This window comes from Cornus florida, unplaced genomic scaffold, assembly GCF_030987335.1.
Source record: "Cornus florida cultivar Cherokee Brave unplaced genomic scaffold, ASM3098733v1 CherokeeBrave_3.0.0_Hap2_Chr02, whole genome shotgun sequence".
NCBI lineage: Eukaryota > Viridiplantae > Streptophyta > Magnoliopsida > Cornales > Cornaceae > Cornus > Cornus florida.
Genome location: NW_026775572.1, coordinates 63,283,443 through 63,298,007, shown reverse-complemented (window position 1 = coordinate 63,298,007; position 14,565 = coordinate 63,283,443). Strand labels below are relative to the sequence as shown.

The window sequence follows — 14,565 nt, the reverse complement described above, 5'->3', positions numbered from 1 at the left end:
CTTATTAGATAACAAAAATGGGATAATCAGTGCACAGTGGTCATGCAAATGTAAATAGGATAAACAGATAAAGAAATGAGATAGGTATAAGGGTGGTCCTGGAAATTGGGTAGCACTCTCTCACTGAAGTCACTGTGATGCATCTGATGGAGTCAAACATACAGATACGAGGATACAATCATATGACATCCATAGCAAAAATAGATATATATAAAACGGATAAAGTGCAGGTACAACAAAAATATCAAAGCCGATAGACCGGCTGTAAAAATTATGTATAGTGACAATAGTAAACTATCAAAATGAGAGAGGGATCATAAGATAGAAAGGACTGGGAGCTCAAGAGGATAAGGTAGGACGGGCAGGTCTGGCTCCGCGGATGTCTCTGGATAAATCTCTGAACATGGTCGCAACAGCCATGCGAAAGGCAGTAAAATCAGCTCTATGGGCTGTGAGGTCAGCTCGGATGGAAACAACAGCATCCTCAAGCGTCTGCAAACGTACTCCAAAGCCGGGGTTATATCTGGAGTCTCAGGCATAGATGAATCAAAAGAAAACTCATGAGTCTGCTCCTGCTCATGAATGGGCGACCTGGCTGGAGAGTCCTGCTCTGCATCGTCTGCAGGACGCTCTAAGTCTATGTCTAAATGCTCGGTAGCTGGATCGACTGGTGCGTCGTCCGCTGCGGGATGTGCTGCTACTGCTTCTGCCGGTGCCTCTCCCTCTGCCTGGGCCTGTACCTATGCCTCCTCCAGCTCCAACTCTGCTGCAGCCAGTACCGCGTGGTCCTGCAGCCTGGTAATAATGGAGCGGTAGGTCTTGTTCCAGTCCTTCTTGAGGTAGTGACAGGAACCTCTCTCGGGGTGCTCCCGAGGATGGATGGGGTAGCGCTGGTCGATGAGGATCTGGGCGATGAGGTGGCTGAAAGGAAGAGACTTAGCCCGTCCAGGCCTCGTCATACAGCTTCCTCATCACGCTCCAGATGAGCGCGGGAATGGACACCCAGTGCCCGGTGTAGAAAGAGTAAATGGCTGTCAGATAATCGCCCCTCCTCTGAATCTTGTGCCCCGCTAGGTATATATTCCGATAGAGAATGGAATCAATAAACCATAGGTCGTCTGGAAGGAATGTCCTAGTGGCAAAGGTCTCACCACTGGCATGGTAACCTGTGAGAAAAACTGCCATGTCGGTATAGGAAGGCCTGAATAGCCTCGGATATGTGTCCTGAAGCTCTAGGGGACATCTGTGTGGACAGCGGCAAGAGCGGGCTAAAGTGTCCACTGTAATGGTGATCGGATGGCCATCGATAGAAGTGACCATCTCGGCTGTGGTACGTGGCGATGGTCGGAGGTTCTGGTAGAACAACCGAACCAGCCATGGGTAGACTGGCTCTGTAACAAGGGCAAGAATAGCAGCTAGGCCCCTCTGAATAATATCCTGGTAGGTGGATCGGGTTAGCACCGATCGAGAGAATAAGACCGTATCAAACTCTGACTCATGGTCGAGTGTCATGTGCGCATATTGAGGTGTGGGCTTATCACGCCCCAGATGGGCTGGCTGAGGTGGTATATATGAATGCTCAGCTCCAGTCTGCGGTGGAGATGGTGATAGAGTGAAAGCAGGATGAGCCGCAGAAGTGGATGATATGTGGTCATCCTCAGGCTCATGAGATGGTGACTGAGGCGGGGGTAGCCTGTGCTGGCTCCCGCTGTGCATAAGAGGGCTCTGCGGCTCCTCTGTTCGTGGCCTAGTATGTCAGGTAGGCCCATGTTACCTGTTGGCAACGGTCTTCCTTTTTACCATGGCCTGCAAAAAGAAAAAGAAAAACTTGCAATGGGAGTTAGTGCCAGAATAAGAATTTAGAAGCATGAAATAGAATCATGTATGTCAAATAAAATAGACAAAACAAATATGACATGAATCTATGCAAGTGGTAGAATATGAGACATGCTAAACAATGTAAGTATGAAATGCATCCAATGTGGAATATCACAGGCATTGGGCATATATATGATAGCATGAACATAAGACATGATAAATGAAGTGTGTGTGTGTGTAAGATCTGTGAAGTTCGATCGATTATAAAAAGAAGTGAGATCGATCACAAAAGTTGGATCGATCGAAAGTAAGTGCGATCAATCTCAAAAGTTGGATCGATCGAAAGTAAGTGAGATCGATCTCACTACTTCGATTGATCGAAGACATGAGTTCGATCGATCTCTCAAGATCGATCAGAGATACTAGTTCAATCGATCGAACTGTGCGACGTTGAAAACTCAAAGGTCACAGATCTGTGACTTTGGAAGCATGGGGCCCACACGAACATGTTTGTGGGCCCAACAACACATCAAATCAACAAGTATCCATCACAAATCGAGGCCCAAACTCCCAAAGATAGATTAAAAAAAAAAACACATATATATACATAGAAGCATACACATATATATACATATAAAAACTCAGGGCTTCGAAGCTTTAAAAATGGAGATTCAACCATCTAAGCAACCTAAATTGAGTATGTAAATCATTGAATCATCAAATCAAAGATCAAATCTCAAAGTGGATCTCGGTTCTTAGCTTGAACGAGTGAGAGAAGTGGATGCGAAGAGAGGAAAATGGAATCCGAGATGAGAGAGATATATGAAGCTTGAAAACTCACCCGAAAGCTTCGCCGAAGATGGTGAAGTGGTTGGACAGTGACGGCGACGACGAGAGGTTAGGGTTTTGAGGATGAGGGTAAGTTAGATCGATCTTTGTAATCGATCTTGCAAACCCTCGATTCTATTTTAAAAACATTCCCGACAGGGTTCGATCGATCGAACTCAACTGTGATCGATCGAACTTTGATAAACTCTCTTCAAAGTATTTTTTGATTTTTGAAATTTTTGAAAATTGCAAAATGAAAATTAAAAATTGGGATTAAAAAAATTGGAAAATAAAATAAAATATTTTTGGGTTTTTTTTTTAATTAAATTAAATTGAATAAACACTAATAATTAAAAATTAATTAAAATAGAATATTTTTGAATTTTTGAAAACTTTTTGAAAAATAAAATAAAATAAAATGAAATAAAATGGAAATAAAATGAAATACAAATGCAAATATTTTTGGATTTTTTTTGGAAATTTGAAAAGTCAAAACAAAGTCAAAATAATGAAATGAAGATTGAGATCGATCGGATCGATCAGACAGAGAGCAAAAATATGCAGGTTTTTGGCCCATAAAATTGGCTAAGTGTTGGAACATGAGATCGATCGAACTTGGAAGTTGGATCGATCGAAGAACTTCTTGATCGATCTTGGAAGGTTTCGAACGATCAGACAGAGAGCTGAAATATGCAGATTGATGCAGGCTCAAATTTTTTCTAAGTGTTGAGTCATGAGATCGATCGAACTTGGAAGTTGGATCGATCAAAGATCTCTTAATCGATCTAAGAATTAGTTCGAACGATGGGACAGAGAGGTGATTTGGATGCAGGTTTCTGCAGGTCGAAAAATTTTCTAAGTGTTGGATGCAGAATGGAATTCGATCGATCGAACTCAGGTTTGAGATCGATCGAACTATGCAGAATGCTCAATAATGACATGAAAGCTTATGCAATCCTCACCAAAGTTCCTTAAAATGCATATGAACCAAAAACAAGTATCTAAACTTCGCAAGAAATGAAATGAAATATAGAAATGGGGGAAGAATAGGGTTTTGACACCCTACGAATGCTTTTGCTAGTCTTTAACGTCTCTAGTAAGACATTGGGCTCTTTTAGCCCAGATCAAAGATCTTATAATGCATCCCCTCCTTGTTGGGGTGATAGATGCTTTGAACTCCACCCAACAAATAGTTCTTTGAAGAACTTGTTGGATTAAGCTCAAAAGAAATCTTTGGTCCCTTGTCTATGCAATTACAACCCTTGGGCTTCCATGCCCTTTCAAAGCAAGAATTTGAAATAAGATTTTGAGAATGCAAGGTTGAAGATGATCCTTTAGAAGTTGTAGTTTTACATAAAAACTCATTTCCTTGGCATTGAAGATCATGGCATTCATCTACAACATTAACTCCTCCTTCATATTTGTCAAATGAATTGGGTGTGGGATTAAAGATATTCAACTTCACCTTCATGTGGCTAAATGAGATCTTCATTATCCCCGTCCTATAATTGATGTTGGCATTAGCGGTTGCCAAGAAAGGACGGCCAAGGATAACGGGAATTTGGCTCTTAGGATTGGGAACCGGTTCCGTGTCTATGACAACGAAATCAATCGGGAAGAAGAATTTATCGATCTTTATCAAAACGTCCTCAATTATACCCCTAGGCTTCTTAATGGATCGGTCGGCAAGTTACAAAACTACCGACGTCAGTTTCAATTCACCTAAGCCCAATTTGACATAAACCGAATATCGAAAAAGGTTAACAATTGCTCCTAAGTTAAGAAGCGCCCGATTAATGATATGATCACCAATAATGCATGATATAGTAGGTGAACCGGGGTCCTTAAACTTTGGAAGAGTGTTATGTTGCAAAATTGAGCTTACTTGCTCGGTCAAAACCACTTTTCTTGGTGCTTGGCTCTTGTTCTTCCGCTTTTGGGTGCACAAGTCTTTCAAGAATTTGGCATAAGCCGGAATTTGCTTGATTGCATTCAATAGTGGAAGATTAACTTTCACTTGCCTAAATATTTCCATGATTTCATTGGTTTTTGCCTTTTGCTTGTCTTTTGAATTGGATCCTTTTAAGGCATCCGGAAATGGAACCTTTGGTTCAAACACTTTTTCAAAATTTTCTTTTGAACTCTCTTCAACACAAGAATTTTTCAAATCATTTTTCAACAAAAACTTTTCAACATCATTTTTCAAAACTTCTTTTTCAAACACATCTTTTAAAACTTTCTCATTTACAAGGTCATGTATATGCAATTAAAGAGGAATGGGATGTGAAACGGGACGGGTGACAACTTGAGGTTGCACCGGTTCACTCTCTTCATTGGACATTCCAACTTGATTGTCCACAATCCTACCACTCCGCAAGGTAGTCACCGCATTAACATGTTCAATGGTGTGGCCTTCCGATGAGGAATGGGTTTCCACAACACATTGTTGCTTAGGTGGGGCATTTATAGGCATCTTTCCCTTATCTCTTGCATTGAGAGTGCTTGCTATTTGCCCTAATTGGGTTTCTAGCTTCGCAATAGATTGAGAGTGAGAATGAAGCAATTAAGTGTTAGCCTCTAAAGTGCCCAAGGCATTCAAAACTTTCTCTTCAAAGGCGGGACTTCTAGTATTACCTTGGGAATAAGATTGGTTGGGAAAATGAGAATTAGCAAATTGATTCCCTTGTGATTGATAAGGTCTATAACCTTGGGATCCTTGGTTTTGAAGTGGAGGTGGAATGTACATTCCTTGAAAACCGCCTTGGGAAGGGTTTGAGCCCTCTCCTTGGTTTTTCCAAGGGAAATTCAGATGATTCCTCCAACTTGGATTATAATGAGTACCATAAGGATTGTTCACTTGGTTTACAAAAGCCGCATTGACTTGTTCATTAGGTTCACTTTGCACTTGTCCGTGAGGACAATGATAAGTAGAATGAAGAACACTAGAACAAGTCATACATGTTTCATTTGATGCACGATGAGAATGGTTAGGGAAGGAAGATACTTGGTTCGCCGAGTTTTGGTTAATCAAAAATTGATCAAACCTTTGAGATAAAGACTTCATTTCGGCAGCTATTTCATTTGAATGGTCAATTTGATGTAAGCCAACACTCTTCCTACCTTGTGGATTTCTACTATTCTTGGATGATAGTGTTCTATGCAAAGAATTTTCACTCATGCTCTCATAGAGACACCACACGTCATCCTCATGCCTATCAATGTATGAGCCACCTATGGAAGCATCAACCATACCCTTATAGTTGTCTGATAAGCTCTCAAAGAAGTATTGAAATAATTATCATTTGGGCATATCATGATGTGGACACTTCCTAAGCAATTCATTGAAGCGTTCCCATGCTTCATGAAACGTTTCTCCATCCCCATGTGAAAATTCTCGAATTGAGGTCCTCATGGCATTGGTCTTAGAAACCGGATAGTACTTCTTCAAGAACTTTTGTTGCATTTTTGCCCAAGAAGTGATTGAAAAAGGCCTAAGATTGTTAAACCAATACTTTGCCTTGTCTTTTAAGGTGAATGAAAAAAGTTTAAGTCTTAAAACATCTTCCGGCATGTCCGTATATTTTACGGTGGAACATACTTCAAGAAACTCATCCAAATGCTTGTAAGGTTCTTCACTTAGAAGTCCATGATAGTTAGGAAGCATTTGAATGGTTTGTGGCTTAATTTCATAATGATGTGCTCTAAATGGAGGCAATTGGATGCATGTAGGTGCATTATACTCATTAGGCACATAATGGTCTCTTAAAGCAAGAGGTGGATTAGCTACTTGAGGTGTAACATGAACACCTTGGTTTTAAATTCCTTGATTGTTGATGGGAGGTTGTAGAGCATACATTGGCCTTGGCATTCCATATGGAACTTGGCCTTGTTGTTGTGGTGGTTGGTGAATGAATGGCCTAGGCATGCCTAACGGTACTTATATGTTCTCATTGTGCACATTGGGATGAAGGATACCTTGTTCGTCTATATGACCAAGGTCCTCAACATGATTGTCATTATGGTCATCCATTGATAGATTGGCTCTATTTGAACTTCCTCTTCCCCTAGGATTTCTAACAATAGATTCAAGATGCAAATCAAGAGGGACAAGAGTTGGTCTCAATGAACGACGTCCATGCATGCACAATGCAAAACACAAAGAATGACAAACACTATGCCTTCACAACAATGCAATTAGACTTCTTCCACAAACATTTATTTCATACTCCCATACTTTAACAACAATGATGCAAGACAACTAAAAATAAGCCTCCACGCGGGTCGATGATTTAACTAAGGGATTGAGTAAAGAAAATCTCACAAAGGTCCTTTAGCACTTCAACTCCAAATTTTAAAGCTTAGCTTAGCAAATTTAGAATTTTTTAGCTTTTTGCTTTCTTTGCTTGCTTGAATTGAATGCTCAACGGCTCCTTTGCTTGCTTCATCTCCAACAATGCACCTAGTTAAGTAAGAACAACACAATAAGTAACCAAAAAGAAAAATAAAAAAAAAGTAAAGACACGATCAAAAGAGTACTAATCCTAATCAATTCCACAAATCCGACGTTGCCTAATCTAATCAATCAATCCCCGCCAATGGCGCCAAAAACTAATGATACTCATCCCGAACGTGTGCATAAAATAATGAACAACACTTTGAGTTGGGAAATTAGTGTCAAGTGGGCATCATATTTAAATTTATAAACCACTTAACACCTATACTATCTAGCATGAGTGAGAAGGGGTTGTCCCAAGGGATTATGAGGATCGAGCAATGTCGTGGAATCACAATTAGAGCTATTAGGTCGAGTGATCAAACAATTGGTTGGTTGGTTGATTAAAGAGCAACTAAATTAAACTAAGTGATAGCAAAAGAATGCAATTAAGAGTAAGTAAGAGAAAGAGAGATCTTGAGGTTTAGAGATCACCACCAAGCAATGCATTTCTATATCATTGACAAGTGATTAATGAGGGCAAATGGTGTGTTGCAATATTGGTGTGTGTGTTTTTGGTTTATTCAACAAGCAAGGATGACTAGTTAAGCATGTATTGTCTAAACATCATGTGAAAGGCACAATATATCTAAGCAATGAAGCATATATTATCTAAACAACATATGAAAGGCACAATAAATCAAAACAAGTCATTAATCCTTTCATTAAGCTCACAATCCAAATACAACACAAGGATAGAGACATATGCTACTTGCATTCAAAAGCTTGGATCATCAAACAACAAGCATAGATTGTCCTCCCATTTAACACTACATTACAACTACACTACATCTACACTACTAGCATGAAAATAAACTAGGAGAGAGACACAATCCATTAAGGTATAAGAATGAACCATCAAGAGAACCACAAGAGCATTCCTTTAAGTACTATGTTTTGACAATCTCCAAATCTATATCATCAATACACATAGACATGCATCAATAACACAAAATCTAGAGACAAGCACATGAACATCTATTCTAGCATACATAGACATATGGATAGAATGAAATGATCAATTGGAAGCATTAAACCACATAAATCATTGAATAAACAAGATCTATATATATCAAATTGTCAAAACATCAATTACAACACTAATCTCTCAATAATACACAAGATTAAGATATAAAAAGTATGTTTGGGGCTAACTCTAGCCCTAAGAGGATGTCTAGCCACTCATGGTGATGTTGCTCCAACCCTCAAGGGCTAACTCCATGGTTGAAATCTGCTCCTTGTTAATGAAGAACTCCTATGGTGTCTCTAGCTTCCTCCTCCTCTAAGCTTGCTCTTTAAGAGATGATATGAAAATAATGTTGGCTTCCTTTGTAAAAAGCAATCCTTATCCTTATATAGGTAGGTCAAAATGACACCCAAAATGAGCTGGGGTCGTGCATACAATATTCCCTAATGATTGGATAAAGGACAACTTTCAATGAGATGGAATTTTAACTTTTTCGCACTGGAGGAAGTTCGATCGATCGAACCTTGGTCTTGGATCAATCGAACTTAGGCTAGATCGATCCAACTGGCTGATCTTTTTGGAAAAAGACAAATTCGAGATATTTATGGGAGATATTTATGGGAAAAGGACAAAAGTGGTTAGTGGGTGGTACAACTGTGGATAGGATCAATCATTTGAATAAGGACAAAAATGTTCGATCGATCGAAGGGTGGCGTTGGATCGATCGAACTTTTGGACTTTATGCTTTTGGGTCTAAGCTTGGATCTATCTTGAAGTGCTGAGATCGATCATTGTTCGATCGATCGAACCTTGAACTTGGATCGATCGAACTTTGCTGCTTGTCACCTTTGGCTTCATTTGCTTCCTTCTTTATCCATTTTGCTCCTTTCTTTGTTTAATCCCAGAATTGCTTCAATTAAGCTCTTATTTGGCTGAGTTAGCTTATTTTTGGGATAAGTGCCTGAAAATGGAAATAATACGAAATCAATCTAAAACGGTAAAGTAAGATAGATAAAGGTACTAGAATGCCTAAGCTTAAGGGGTTTAAGTACCCACTTTTCAGTGCTCATCAATCTGCCACCACATTCATTTTCCCTGGATGGTACTGGATAAAGAAATGATAATCTTTCACGAACTCTAACCATCTACTCTGTCTCATATTCAGCTCCCGTTGAGTGAACAAATACTGTAGACTCTTGTGATTACTGAATAATCTGAAAGGCTCTCGCAACAGATAATGCCTCCAAATGCGTAAGGCAAAGACCACAACTGCCAACTCCAAATCGTGCGTTGGATAATCAAGCTCATGAGTCTTAAGCTTACGAGATTCATACGAAATTAGTCATTCCTCCTACATCAAAACACACCCAAGACCTTGCAAAGAAGCATCTGTGTAGACAAGATACTCTATCCCGCTTTATGAAGTAGATAAAACAGGTGCAGAAATCAACTTGTCCTTTAACTCATCAAAAACTTTCTGACAGTGTTCATCCCATACGAACCGTACACCCTTCTTAGTCAAATGAGTGAGTGGTCCCGCTAATGAACCTACGATAGTATCCTACCAATCCGAGGAAACTCCGAATCTCAGTAGGTGAAGTAAGCTATCCCCACTCTACCACTGCAGAAACCTTGGCTAAATCCACCACTATCCCCTTCTCTAATACTACGTAACCCAGAAACTTCACTTTTTGCTGCTAAAATTCACACTTCTCGAACTTGGCATACAACTGGTATTCACGAAGCGTCTGCAACACCATTTGAAGATGTCTAGTATGATCATCCTCTAACTTAGAGTAAATTAAAATATCATTAATAAATACGATAACAAACTGATCTAAGTAAGCCTTGAAGACTCTGTTCATTAAATCCATGAAAACTGTTGGTGCGTTAATTAATCAGAAAGACATGACACGAAACTCATAAAAACCATATCTAATGAGAAACGCTGTCCTAGAAACATCTTGCTCCCTAACCCGAAGTTGATGATATACAGAACGTAAATCAATCTTAGAGAAATAAGCAACTCCCTTCAATTGATTGAAAAGATCATCAATCCTCGGTAAATGATACTTGTTCCAAATAGTAACCTTATTAAACTCCCTATAATCTATACATAGGCAAAATGATCCATCCTTCTTCTTCACAAACAAAACTGGCGTTCCCCATGTTGAAGTACTCCTACGAATAAAACCCTAACTGAGTAATTGTTGAATCTGATACCTTAGTTCACTCATCTTCCACTGGTGCCATCACGTATGGTGCCCTAGCAATAGGCGTAATGCCTGGAGCTAAGTCAATAACAAAGTCTATCTCTCAACTAGGTGGTAACCCTGAAATTTTTTGAAAAACATTCAGAAATTCATATACAATTGGTATATTATCCAATTATACAGTAACCGCATCCTCAGTCTCCTCCTTAATGGAAAATAAATAAGTGCTAGAAATCCCGTTAAAACGTGGCATTGCGACGACGTACATATCCTGACAAGGTATAGCGAAAATAATAGACCTATCATAACAATTAACTTGGGTATAGTAGTGAGATAACCAATCAATCCCGAGTATCACATCATAAGTGTGCATGTCCAGGACCAATAGATTGGCTAAAAACCTAAGTCTACCAATATCTAGTGTCACAGCCCATCACTCTCATGTAAAATAGCAGTATCACCTATAGGTGTAGTAATACTATATGGTCAATCACATAATTATGTTACCAGTTAAACTATAAACAATATTTCTGAATACTCCGTAGAGCAAAACACATATAGCATATAATGCACTATAAATCTATTCATGTTTAGGAAATCGCTCTTTCTTAGGAACCCTTCCTTTGAAATCAAACTTACAGAATTGATTCCCATAAGTTCCTTTTATAAACTCATCAGTAATCGTCGTGTCTCAACACAACGTAGTTATAAGCAAAAATTTTGTTTGCCTACCCAAATACAATCACTCCATTTGATACTCCTTTATTATCGCAACATGCACTTTCCACTATGATTTAATAAAACCATTTATGCAAATATCACCAAAAAAAAAAAAAAATGCCATCATGAAACAAAACAGAGATACAAAAACCACCAGTTCACTTTATTATGAACTTCTTTAAACCATAAACTTCCAAAAGAATAATCATCATATATTCTTTAAAGATAATCAAATACTAGTGTACGTAATTTAAAAAGTACTATTCTACTAATAATACTTTCGCTGCTATAAGGAATAAGTATCACTCTTAAAAGAGCATTCATCCTTGAGCTCCGGTACCCTCCTTCTTGGATGCTCCGGCGTCTTCTCGTTTTGGACACTGCCTGAAAGTGTGTCCCAGCTCTCTACAAGTATAGCAACTACCCCTGAAAGTACCAAACTGTCTTCTCTGTTGGTTAGCCTATGGCTGACTGTCTTGCCTGTGGTCCCCTATTCTACTATCTCTGAGCTAATTCAGGACAGTAGTTGGCTAAATGCCTAAAATCACCACACTTATAACAATGACCGTTAAACATAATTTGAACCACTGGTGTTGCTACTAGTGTCTATTGAACGTGCGGCTGATTCTGAAGTGCAGTTGTTACGCCTGCTGCTACAGCTTGAACAATGATGTAAACTAACTGAGGAGAATACTCTAGATCCCTGCATTGAGTGTGGTCCCGATCCTGAGACTTTTGAGTCTGCTGTACTTCTTCCTGCTCGATGTGCAACTAATCACCCTCCTCCTAAAACCTCGGCAGTGGTTACTCTTTTGTAACTTGCTGACGTCGTAGGAGATTCTGCTGCCTACGTGCCGCTCCCTTTCACTGCCTGTTTCTTTGATTGTCCCGTCTTATTCTAGTGTTAACCATTCTGTTAACATAAAAAGATAGACGTCAAAATGATTTAGGCGGACTGTAAAGGAATACAATGAATCCTAAACTTAGATTCTACATAAAAGAATACGCTACGTGAAAGTCAAATAACGATAGATCCCTATAGACACTTGAACCTGGAATGCTCTGATACCAACTGTGATAACCCTCGACTCCGAGACATGGGTTGATCAGGCCCAAGCCCAAACCCGAGGGAATATCAAACAATTAAAGTATTTAAATGAACACAAAATGCAAAATGAAATAAGAATAAATAATAAAGCTGAAAGAATACCAATTAATAAATCCTCATTAACTAATCCAATACTAAATCTCTAATAACAAAATCCTCTGATACCAGTAATTAATTAAAATTACAAATTGGAAATCCATCATGTGGACCCCTAATCCAAAATCCAACTGAAATAAAATAATATCTGACTAAAACAATAATAAGAAAATCCTACGTTTAGACGGAGGAGTAAATAAATCATCTCTATTCAGCACGAACAATCCCTAAGCCTGGAATTAACGAGCACCTGAAAAATAATGTTGGGTCAGGCCCACAAATAAGTTCTAATATACTACATTCCAAATAGAGACTTAGAACTCATATACATCCTAATTAATTAAAAATAGTCCCTATATATATATATATACATACTAAATGAACCTCACTAGACTATAAGGTTGTCTCAACCTGAATAGTAGGCAACATGCAAAATGGACATATAGTGGGCATGAGTACCTAGACCTACCAGGTCACACATATATATATACATACTAAATGAACCTCACTAGACTATAAGGTTGTCTCAACCTGAATAGTAGGCAACATGCAAAATGCACATATAGTGGGCATGAGTACCTAGACCTACCAGGTCACACAACTACACTATATCTAGCTACACATCCCTGGCAATATATGCACCCTAACCATTATCCCGAGACTCGAGCTTATATCATGGCATATAACTATATATATATACATATATATATATATATGTATATATATATAATATGTCCTATCCAAACATAAAATAAATATCATGTATGTCATTCAACTGATTCAGTTGACCTGACATGAAAATATATAGGATTTAACATTTTAGTTAATTCATTTCGTTATACATGAATAGGTAGGACTTCACGTTTTTAGTTATTCTATCCCTAATATGCCATCATCCCATATTGGTGCATATAATGCATACAATTAATAAATAATGTTACAGTTATGATATCACATCAAATAAATTTATACATAGCATGATATAAATTATACAGATATTCCTTTGCATTTAATTGAACAAAATATAACAATTTTAAGTAGCACATATTGAATTTATCTCATAAAAATTAACATGCATCTCAAATAATTGTACTACTCCATAATCTGATCAAATTTATTTAAAACCAAATAATTGATTAAAATAATTTAATCCAATCATATTTAATTAATTTAACATTTTAAATCAATTAAATTTCATACTCAACATGTGTACTTAAATCATGTTTTTTAAATCCTCCATAAATCTAATTTAACAATTTAAAATCATTAAAACAGATTTAATAACATATTATGAACAGTAAGCAAAACCTCAAACAAAACCTAAACTCTAGTACTGAATCGATAGATTGAAATCCAATTTCGGTTTGCTGATACAGCTCTATCAGTCGGCCGATGACCTATATCAGTCAGCCAATGACCAATATCGGTCGACCGATAGCCCTCCTTCAGTCGACCAAAGCCCTGAATCAGTCGGCCAAACCCTGCGCTGTTATTTTCCTTCTTCAGCAAACTTCCTCCTACGAACCTACATTGTTGGAGCTTCAAATCTCCAATTCAACCTCCCAGAATGTCCCAATAACTCCAATACAGTTCATAAACATTATTTAAACATTGTACAACATACATCATGCATTAATTTGTCCAAACTACTAAGCATATACACAAACCCATTACATATATACATACACTATAATTTCAATTTTAATCATGCAATTAAGTTCAATTAATTTAATTACATAATCCTGGAACTAATCTAACATGTATATAATCTAAATCAAAAAAGAAGAGAAGAAAAGAGCTTGCCTTAAGGATTTTGATAAAAACTCTAACTTCCTTCTTCCTCTCTTCCTTCTTTTTCTTCCTCCTTTCTCTCTCTAAACTCTCTACCTTTTTCCTCCAAAATATACTGCATGATTTAATTTCTAACCCCCTTTTACTAACCTATATTTATATATTTATAGGCTAAATAAAATAACTTAATCATTTTCCCAATCCAAATCAACTTAATAAAAGAAAATAATAAAATTAAAATATTAAAAAAGTAGCTAAAAATATATTAAGTACATAATCTATTTATATCCTTATTACACAAATATATAAAATATATACATCAGTTTATTAATACTAAGTTACAATAATATTAATTAATTAATTACATTCTTTATATGTATATATATATATATAAAACTATACATGGGTGATTAAAAATATGTTACGTATATAATCTATATATATCCTTATTATACAAATATAAAAAATATATATACATCATATTGTTAATACTAAGTTACAATAATATTAATTAATTAATTAATTTCCTTAT

At 37.4% G+C, this 14,565-nt stretch overlaps 1 pseudogene; it reads left to right on the top strand.

Moving 5' to 3' along the window:
- The first annotated feature begins 5,954 nt into the window (after positions 1-5,954).
- LOC132297925 (small nucleolar RNA R71) lies at positions 5,955-6,053 on the top strand (annotated as a pseudogene).
- Positions 6,054-14,565: the final 8,512 nt, after the last annotated feature.